The sequence below is a fragment of the Lampris incognitus genome, chromosome 12 (genome assembly GCF_029633865.1).
Source record: "Lampris incognitus isolate fLamInc1 chromosome 12, fLamInc1.hap2, whole genome shotgun sequence".
Classification (NCBI taxonomy): Eukaryota; Metazoa; Chordata; class Actinopteri; order Lampriformes; family Lampridae; genus Lampris; species Lampris incognitus.
In genome coordinates this window covers 12,903,295-12,913,696 of record NC_079222.1, presented here as the reverse complement: position 1 = coordinate 12,913,696, position 10,402 = coordinate 12,903,295, and the positions used below count along the sequence as shown (strand labels likewise).

General features: G+C 46.2%; 1 long non-coding RNA gene and 1 pseudogene across 1 annotated transcript in view; both read left to right on the top strand.

Moving 5' to 3' along the window:
- Positions 1–673: 673 nt before the first annotated feature.
- On the top strand, positions 674–3,271 carry LOC130122166 (transmembrane protein 230-like; annotated as a pseudogene).
- Positions 3,272–5,112: 1,841 nt separating this feature from the next.
- LOC130121859 (uncharacterized) overlaps positions 5,113–10,402 on the top strand; it is a 7,865-nt gene continuing 2,575 nt past the window's right edge. The window contains exon 1 of the long non-coding RNA XR_008811101.1: positions 5,113–5,338. This is a non-coding gene — a long non-coding RNA (uncharacterized LOC130121859). The remainder of the gene's footprint in view (positions 5,339–10,402) is intronic.

Genomic DNA, 10,402 nt, shown 5'->3' with positions numbered 1-10,402 from the left:
TATTGAATCTATGTTCACGTCTTTGTTTATTCATTTTATTTATTTTATGCATCAAATTAACAGAGTACACTATGGGCTTGGAAGTGGACAGGCCGGCCGTTCAAGTGGCAGTTTCCACCATTTGACAGAGAGCTTATTATTATTATTATTATTATTATTGTTGTTATACTGGATTTAGGGGACATCCAGGAGAGTTTTGAAGACGCTCTTAAGCAAAATGAGGAACATTTTGATTTAAAAACAGTCTCAGACACTGTTTTGACCTTTAGATCTTCAGCTCTACACTGTTATATCCTCAAACATGTTGGGTACGTGATTACATTTGAATCCATATACATAACAGCACAACTCAGACTTGCGTCTCGTTAAGAACAATACACATGCAGAAAGCCACTTTATTTTGTCACTGTGTTCTAACAACAAATCTGTTCTCTGCATTTTAACCCATCCTGTTGTACAGGAGCAGTGGGCAGCTGCAGCGCCGGGGGGCCACCTCCAGTTCTTCTTTCCGTTGCCTTGCTCAGGGGCACAGGCAGGATCATCAACCCTAACATGCATGTCTTTTTAATGTAGGATTTCTTCTGAGGGGGCTTGCGATGAAAACGCTTGGGGACACCAAAGCGTTTATTCAGACTAAATTCATGTTCTGTCCCCGTACATTTCCTGCCTCATAATGATGCAAACTTGAACCGACGCGTCAGGTGTTGGATTGCCCAACAATCAAGTCAAGTATTCAACTGCCTGTTGTTGATGGTGGTTACGTTGGTTTACAGGTGAGAGATTTACAACTCTGGCCCTTAATCGGTGAATCTCTTGTTTTAAAGATAGTTAGTCCCCCACAGTTAATACTATATACTTTGGGGAATTCATGCCTGACCAAATACTAATGTCAAGGAGAGTTCAAAAGCTTTGCATGATAATACAAAAGGAAATGTGATCTAAGTCACTGCTTGTGAAAAAAAAACAAGGTGGATGATAAGTTTTAATCTCTCCCTTTTTTCTCTCTCCAGTCTCTGTCTTAACAACTTAGCCTATGAGTTATGTATGTTATATTTTGGCAAAGTCTCAAAGGACAACATGTGAGCTCACTCATCTATGTATGCATGCTCCTATCTCGCCATATACACATTAGTCTGCAGGTGTTGCAAAAGTCTAGAAAAATATTTGATTATCACAGAAAGTTGAGTCAGTACATCTGGACACAACGTTTAGTGGGAGATCCGTTTCATCACTCATTTAAGTGACCTCTTCAGGCTCAGCTGACTGCAGATATCCCCACCCTCTATATATAGCACAGTCGCCCCACAGTTCCTGAGTTCGTGTCCCGAGGTAGTCCAGCCTTGGGGGTCGTCCCGGGTCGTCTTCTGTGTGGAGTTTGCATGTTCTCCCCGTGTCTGCGTGGGTTTCCTCCAGGTACCCCGGTTTCCTCCCACAGTCCAAAGACATGGAGGTCAGGTGAATCGGCCATATTAAATTGTCCCTAGGTGTGAATGTGTGTGTATGTGTGTGTGTGTGTATGTGTGTGTGTCTGTGTGTGTGTGAGAAAGCCCTGCTTTCTAAAATGGCTGTTTTAAGGGTGAGAGGTTATTTATCTTCATTTTCTTACTGGTTAAATTTTGTCTCAGACGTGAAAGTGTCACCTTCCCCTGTAACTGACAAAAGTACAGACATTTTAAGTCGTCTTACATTCAGCATGAAGGCTTGCAGATCTCCTGACAAAGGCTTGACAGATCCCCTCAGAGAGATGTTGACATAAATGTTGAACCTCTTGTCTTGTGTACATCTTTATGATGGAAACAGTTCAAGAAAAGCCCTCCCAAGCTTCCACGGGAGGCGAGAGGCCTCGCCACATCTCTTTTTGTGATTGGCTCCTTACTGATTATAGTTGGGCTGTCTTCTTCTCTCAGGAATCATAGCAGTTGGGGTAAGTTTTGTACACAATATGAAATCCACTCAAAATGGAAATGGTGGACATTATTTAGTACAAGATTGGCAAACACAGAAAAAAGGCCCCTCATGCACAAGCATCATCTGGAGGATGCTGTAGCAATATATCGTCGAGGACATCTGTTGTTATCGGTCCGCTATGAATCGTTCATGTCAGTAAGCACAAAAAACAAAAAAACAGTTCGTCTGACAAGCAAAGTCATCTCAAAAAATCACTACATGTTCCTAATAATGGAATATGAAATCAGTCTACATCAACACTCAACATATTGTTGTGGGGAAAATCAAACCAATCACGTGGTCCTTTGAAATGATCAAAATTGCTTTGCAGAACCCTCTAATTAGAATAAATTGAATCACAATAGTGTTTTAAAGTGTAATTCATCTAATGTATAAATGTATTAGAATTTGTGTTGAGACACAGCAGCTGCTGGGAGCATTGCAGTGCTCTTACGGTGACGTTTCAGTCAGACAGTAAAAGGCTCATCACAGGAAATTCAACAGACACTGCAAAAGACTATAGCACAAGATGATCCACACTTACATTATTACATTTATTACATTATTACATTTATTACATTATTCACATGTTTATTAAAAATAAAATATAGTTACCCTCTTCAATATGAAGCGCTATGCAAATGTAATGATGATGATGATGATGATTATGCCCAATAAGTTGCAACGAGTCAATCAAACAATGGTTAAGTCAAAATGCATGGCTGCCATCTGGTGGTGGAAGTCCGTAATTGCATGATGTTGTTGAGACTGCCTCTTTAGTTAAATTGGCTTTATTCTTAAATGATCGATTTACATCTCGGAGCAAATTAAGTTGTCGTCAGTTAGAGCCCCCGGGACGGGCTCTCTGTTGTGGGGATGTTTTTGCGGCGCTCCCTCCTAATGTAGAGATAAGTATGGTAGGACTTAAAGGGCTCATGGCCAGTAATCCTGAGTAAGACACCCTGAGTGCATTAGTGCCTCGGCGAAGCTTTCAACAGTACAATCAATGCATAGTGTTGCAGGAGAATTTGCATTTGTTTGTGCATAGGCTGCTCCTATGCAGGATTTTCTCTTAAATGGGGCGACTGTTTGTACATATAGAGTCTGATAAAAATAGATTTAACTTGCACAACTGGCCTTGTTCTGGTTTTTTCCTTCTTTTTTTATTTTTTGGATCTAGTATCCTAACCACACAATTCCTGTTGTCACCATTGGGATACTGATGTTTCTTTCTGGATTGTACCATTTAATAATTGCCTACCATGCTTCCAAGGGGTAAAGGGAGTACTCCTGTGATGATGACATCCCAGATTTTGGTGTCTGAGCCGAATGTGAAGCCTAAGGACTGCTTCTCAGTCAAGAGTCTCCCATTATTTTGCTGTGTACTACAAGAGCATCACATGCTGTTAACTGCACATTGCAGTTTTGCCTACCAGAGGATGCATTATAAAGTAGCCTATGTTGGCTTTAACCATTTTATGCTTTTTTAAAGCTGCTCCTCAGTTTAGCCTAGTGTTTGCATCAAGGTTTAGTTGAGTTAGCAGCATTATTTGCTTTAATTTGTATTTCCTTTTCCTTCTGTGGTTTGCAGCACTTGGACGTCTGCTCTCTACAGTTACGCAACGGCCCCCGCAGAAAAGGTTCATTTGGGGGGACAAAGACGGGGCAGGGATGTCCGGGGGTTTGCACTCACGTCACTCTTGAACTTCTGGGTGTACTATTTACAGAATATTTGCAGTTTACATATTTGTGCAGTCAAGAAGATGATGTGACATATTTGGTAAATCAGTGTACATCACTATTTGGGTATAATGGGTTTAAAAAAAAACAACCTGGTCAGAGAGAATTGATGATGTTGTGCTTAATCCATCTTTACACCCCCCCCTCCTTATAAAGTAGTGGTTACTGTATGTGCAGACAGCCCTATAGTGCAGTAATATCCAGAAACCAGTTTAGGGCCTATAAATAATTGTAGGAATGCTGATATGTGACCAATAACAGTATCATGAAGTGCTTATTGTTATGGGGCCTGACCAATAACGCAAAATCAGCATCCTAATTCTTCTTCTTCGTCTTATTCTCCTCCTCCTCCTCCTCCTCCTCCTCCTTCTTCTTCTTCTTCTTCTTCTTCTTCTTATTGTTGTTGTTCTTATTGTTTTATTTATTTATTTATTTATTTTTGCCAGTTGGGTGGCAGCAGCCACAGCCCCTTACATCCACCCCCTGCAGGTTCTGGCTGAATGATTCAAGCGTCCTGCCAGATTCGGGTTGATGCTGAGAGATGTGGACCGGCTGCTCGCTGGGAGAGACGGTCCCCGTGCCTCTCAGAGGGACGGTGTCCCTCCCTCTCGGGAGGTGGGTTAACTTCCGTGCTGCTGTTTCACAGGGTGCTCTTTGCACGGCAGCCTAAAACCGGCATCGAGCAGCGAGTTAAACAGCTTATTTCTCAGTGGCGGTGTGCGGTGGGGGGTCTGGACCCTGGCAGAGCTTTTGACATTTCTCCCAAATGCTTATCTTTGCTCTGCAGTCCAGAAGCCCCGTCACCCTCAGTAGGTAGGATGTGTGTATTTCTGAATGCAGTGATTTCCATGTATAGCACTGTTGAAACGTGACGATTGCTATTGGATAATAAATAGGATTTAAGTTGCGTGTTGCCCTGCATTTGTTTTGGTTGTTTTTAGACCAAAAGCTCTACCGAAACACAAAACAACAAAAACGATTGGTAAAAAACTGAATAAACATTTCTGAACGAATTGATTTACTGTTTCAGTTTCTATGTGTAGTGATGCTCAAACATGGCAGTTGCACCTGCATAATAGGCCTTTTGTGGTTAATTTGTTTCATTTCCAAAAGCTCAATAGTAACACAAAACAACTTGACGATTACGTTTTCATAAACAAACGACGTTTGGTAAAGGGCGCCCTCTTGTGGCCACCTAGCACAGCTGCGCTTGGCGCCGCCAGGACTCATCCGCTGCGTGCGTAAAAGCCGATTTAACTTTTTATGTCAGCGGCTAAAATGTTGTCAGGCCACGGGAGAGGCGTTTGATGGGAGGTTCCGGGCAGAGGCGTTAGAAATATCACGTTCACCCAGAGAGACACGCAGCCGGCCCCGTGTCCCGAGGGAGCAGGAAGAGGGAGCAGGTGGGAGGAGGAGGTGATTGGCCGCAGACCGGGTTGGTGGGGACGCCCCGAGCGGAGCGGAGCGGCGGTGCCGCACCTGTTGACACGGTGGACAAAGTTGTGTTTGTCGTGTCCAGCAGAGCAAACCTGACAACACGTCCTTCACTAAGGCTGCGCAAGTCTGAGCTGGACCAGAGAGAGGAACCAGACCAAGGATGCCTTTCCGAGGGGAGCTCCTTGCCGGCCCTTCCTAATAGAAAGAACTGCAGGTAGGCTTGACAGTGAATTAGACGTAGTTGCCTTCATTTCTTGGGAGTTTCCGGTTTTAAGGTCGCGTGACTTGATAAAGCGCGTCGAGAGTAGTGACGCGTCCCTTCACGGCGGAGGGAGCCGCCGACCGGCCTCGGCCGGGCAGCGGGGACCTGCAGCCGCAGCAGCCGCAGCAGCAGCAGTCAGTAGACGAGGGCCCTTCGTGGACGTTTCTGGACATGAAAGAAACGAGCCAAGATAAGCCGTGTATGTGCTGGTGGGGCTCAACACGGGCTCGACTGGATTTCCATATTATGATGGCTTTGGTTTTATTGGGCACGAGCGCTGGTGCAGCGTTAATCCCCTAACAGGACTACATATTCGGCCTGTTTTCCAAGGCTTTTCCACGTTCCCATCACTGTGACGACAAAGGGTTGTGGAGGTGTGAACAAACAAAACGCTTAAGAAACACAGCAGAATACGACTTACTGTTTCCTTTTTAATGGAAACACAGAGCACACTAACAAGGCTGTATAACATTTAACCAGTCTGAAGTGTCCTTCCGTGTGCACACTGCGGTCTGCATTAAGTTGCCTTTTGTATGAAACCGACGGGGGTCATTAACATCTTCCTCGTGTGGCAACACTGTATCCGTTTACCTCGCAGTAGTGGCAACCGGATCCACATTTTGCTCACAAAACCGTTTTTTTGTTTGTTTTTTTTGTGTTTTTATTTGTCTTCCCCTCATACTGGGTGGATCGTGTGGAGATGGGATCTCCGCAGGCTTGGTTGAATAAACTGATTTCATGAACTTTCCCCCTTCAGTGTTGCAGGGACAGATAGTTGTGGGCTGCTGCTGCACCGGGTGGCAACAAGTGTCGCAAGCAACAAACAGTCACTTGTAAATAGATACAAAGTAACTTGGTACGGGGCGTCCGGATGGCGTGGCGGTACCGTGCGGTTCGGATCCCCGTGTTACTCCCGGCTTGGTCGGGCGTCCCTACAGACACAATTGGCCGTGTCTGCGGGTGGGAAGCCGGATGTGGGGATGTGTCCTGGTCGCTGCACTAGCCCCCCCCCCGAACAGGGGGGGGGATCTGCGGGGGATAGCGTGATCCTCCCAAGCGCTACGTCCCCCTGGTGAAACTCGTCACTGTCAGGTGAAATGAAGCGGCTGGCGACTCCACATGTATGGGAGGAGGCATGTGGTAGTCTGCAGCCCTCCCCCCGGATCGGCAGAGGGGGGTGGAGCAGCGACCGGGACGGGAGGAGAAGTAACTTGGTAAACTTTTTTAAGAAGAAAAAAGGAAAACCTATTTGACTAACTGATTCGTCCTCCCAGTTTATGTGTTGTTATATAGGAGTTTGCTGTAGTTTTTATGTCTTTAAAATCAATAATAATAAAAATAATAATGGACTGCATTTATATAGTGCTTTATCTAGACACCCACAGCGCTTCAGGGTGGGGGGAGGGGGGGCTCACCTCAAGCACCACCAATGTGCAGCACCCACTTTGGTGATGCACAGCAGCTATGTTGCACCAGAACGCTCACCATACATCAGGTTGAGGTGGAGAGGGGGGAATTATTGAGCGAATTACATGGGGGGGGGGGTGCGCAGTGGTCGCCCCACAGCAAGAAGGTCCTGGGTTCAAACCCCAGGGTTGTCCAACCTTGGTGGGTCGTCCTCTGTGTGGAGTTTGCATGTTCTCCCCGTGTCTGCGTGGGTTTCCTCCGGGTGTTCCGGTTTCCTCCCACCGTCTAAAGACATGTAGGTCGGGTGAATTGGCCATGCTAAATTGTCCCTAGGTGTGAATGTGTCGGCCCTGGATGGACTGGCCTGTCCAGGCTGTCTCCCCGCCTGCTGTCCAGTGACTTCTGGGATAGGCCCAAGCATCCCGCGACCCCAACTGGGATAAGCGGCTTGGATAATGGATGGATGGATGGATGGATGGATGGATTACACGGGGGATGATTAGGTGGCCAGATGGAGAGAGCCAGTTTGGGAATTTCGCCAGGACACCGGGGGACCCCCTACTCTTTGTGATAAGTGCCATGGGATCTTTAATGACCACAGTGAGTCAGGACCTCGGTTTTAACGTCTCATCTGAAGGACGGCGTCTCCTAAAGCACAGTGTCCCCGTCACTGCACTGGGGCATGGCTTTTTGTTGTTTATTAGGACCAGACGAAAGACTGCCCCCAACGTGCCCACCAACACCACTTCCAGCAGAAACTCGGTTTTCCCGGGAGGTCTTCCATCCAAGTACTAGCCAAGCCCACATCTGCTTAGCTTCCGTGCAGAAGCAGGGTTCTTGTTGTTATGGCTACCGGCATGAACGGTGGATAAAGGTCACGTCTGCTTTAGTCGCCTTACAGGGACCAATACCTGTGTTCTGCATTCACTCGCACTTCATAAAAGAGCTGAAATATGTCCTCTTTCCCTTTACATGCACACCGGATGTACACCTCTGCAAGTTGACATGAAAAACTTGACCACAACAGAGTCTGAAGAGTAACTCATCCCCAGCCAATATGACCCCTCTTATAGTTGTTGTGTGTTTGGGGAGGTCCTCCTCTGAAATCATCCACAATCCTCTTTTATAGCTAGTCCTGGGTTGACTCCAGACTTCGAATTGTATTGTTTCATGGTCGTTGTCATTTCATCTTAGTCATTACGTGTTTGGGCTGTAGATCTGTTACCACAGTCTGTTGCCCACCAACTGAGTTCCTATCTGTCTTGTAAGAGAGGGAGGACTTCCTTCTGTTGGTCTGCCCAAGGTTTCTCTCATATTTTTTCATGAAAAGTACCTTTTTTTCTGTGGAGTTTTTCTTTATCTGAATAGAGTCTAAGGATAGAGGGTGATTGACAACAACTTTGATTTAGGGCTGACTTGACTGTTTTATCGGATGCTTTCAGGCTTTATTGTGACTGGATGGTAGAGAGAAACAGTATGTAATGGATGGAGATAAATAGAAGTTTATAAGTTGGATTCAAAATTTTGGACGCTGCCATGCAAACATATCTCCAGTTAGAGATGTATGATGTCACTGCTGTATATCTTGCAAACACTTGTTTTTCCAAAATGCCACTACACCTCTCACCACCAGCAATCAGGAATCAGGAACAATTTATTGGCATCTCATTCATGTACTTGTGTACACAAAAGTGACGAAGTTTCGTTTTTTCCCCAGCCTACAGCAGTGCAACACAAAAGACAAAAACACATAAAACGACATTTCACTGTCCAGAGAACGAACCCCAGCCAGGATGACTGTCAGAACTGCCGGGCTAGCAGTTAGCTAGCAATTAGCTTAGCCTGCCCCACTTCCGCGTCCTGTCAGACCACCCTCGAGATTCCTCTCTGGGCGAAGCCCTACTCAGGGCCATGGTTCTTGGGCCCATCGGACGCAGCAGACCAGGCTCCCCCAGCCCATCCAACGGTAGCTCTCCTAGCCAGACACCTTCGACACACCTCCCTCGCACTCCACACGATGACACAGATGACGGTAGGCGAGGCCGCCGCCATACCACCCTCAGTGTTATTTTGGTGTTATCAGAACTGCCAGTCTGCATGGGCAGTTCCGCTGCGGGCACAGTTCCGGGTAGGGCCATTGTCCCTGGGCCCACAGCAGACCAAGCTCTCCCAGCCAATCCAAAGCCACCTCTCCCAGCCATCAATCCGCAATCACAGTCATAAATCCTCGTAAAATTTCTTCACACGATGACACAAAATCAGACATAGACGTGGACAAAGACTGCATAGTCGGCACTGGGTGAGGCCGCCGCAAACGTGAGTTCGCGCCACCATCTTCCCACCACACCGCATTCCAACCAGAGGGTAAATGTGGATCTTTGCCACATGAGGAAATGGTTACGCAAAATTAGGTCAATTTTACGTGAACTACAGGGGCCCACAATGTCAACAAGAATCCTACAAACATCTCGTAGCAGCTCTAGCCCGCTAGATACAAGTAGTTTCAATGGTGTCCTGATACAGATGACATGACACAAAAAGCATGAACACATAAACACAAACAGACAAGAGCCGTTATAATTATTAGGTACAGTGGCAGCTGGGGCTACAAATTTGCTTGGGAGACACAATTTACCATGGCGCAGCACACCTGACAGCCGCTTTAATGTCAGGAATCGGGAATCTGGAACACTTGATTTGTCCACACAGTCACAGAGTTATTAGGAAGGACAATGTACCCTCTAGATTTTATCAGGGTTCGTAGACAGCGGATGATTGACAGTCAATCATGGGTGTGGACATGGTTGACAGCCACGAGAACTGTCCAATCACATTAAAAACATTATAACAATACCAATTCGCTGCCAATAAAAGTGGGCGTGCCTGGGGTCGCACAGAACTGCGCCCCATGGAAAATCTGAAGAAACCAATCAGACAGCAGCCTCGGGTCACGTGTTCGCCAAACGCTTGAGGGCTTACATAAGGTATGGTTTGGCGGGCGCCCCTCACCCAGGAAGTAGATGTATTCAGACAGAAACCAACCAAATACCATCTGCAACCAGTATTTAATGGCTGCTGACAGGCGCTCACAGACTGAAAACCACTTTTATTTCATAAGCATCATACAACTCAATTATATTTAACACGTTTAAGTAGATTTTCATCTCTTGATATTTGAAGGGACGGCGCCCAGCGCCCTCTACTGGCCAGCTACCAAAGATTTATTTTTTTTAAAAACGCCGATGGGAAAATAACGGAATGTGATCAGAATAGAGAAAGCGGGGTCCTTCCTTGTATTCGTTACTGTGGAAGTGTGCTGGGGTAAAGGGAGGATTTGAGCCCGCTGATAAACAGATTCGAGTTTCCTGTCGGCTCCAAATCCACTGCTCATCATTTGTCTCCTTAGCATAGATAAGACCTGTGACAACCAACAACATCCATGTCACTGACACCCCTGTGTCTGTTAGTGGGCAGATCTGAGGTGGTCCCCTCCCATCCCCCTCTGGGCTGGGGGCTCATCCGATATAGTCTTTGCAGTTTTAAGTCCCCATTCTGTGTTTTTTTTCTTTCTTTTTGTTGTTTTTTTGACCATGTAAAATTGAGATTCGC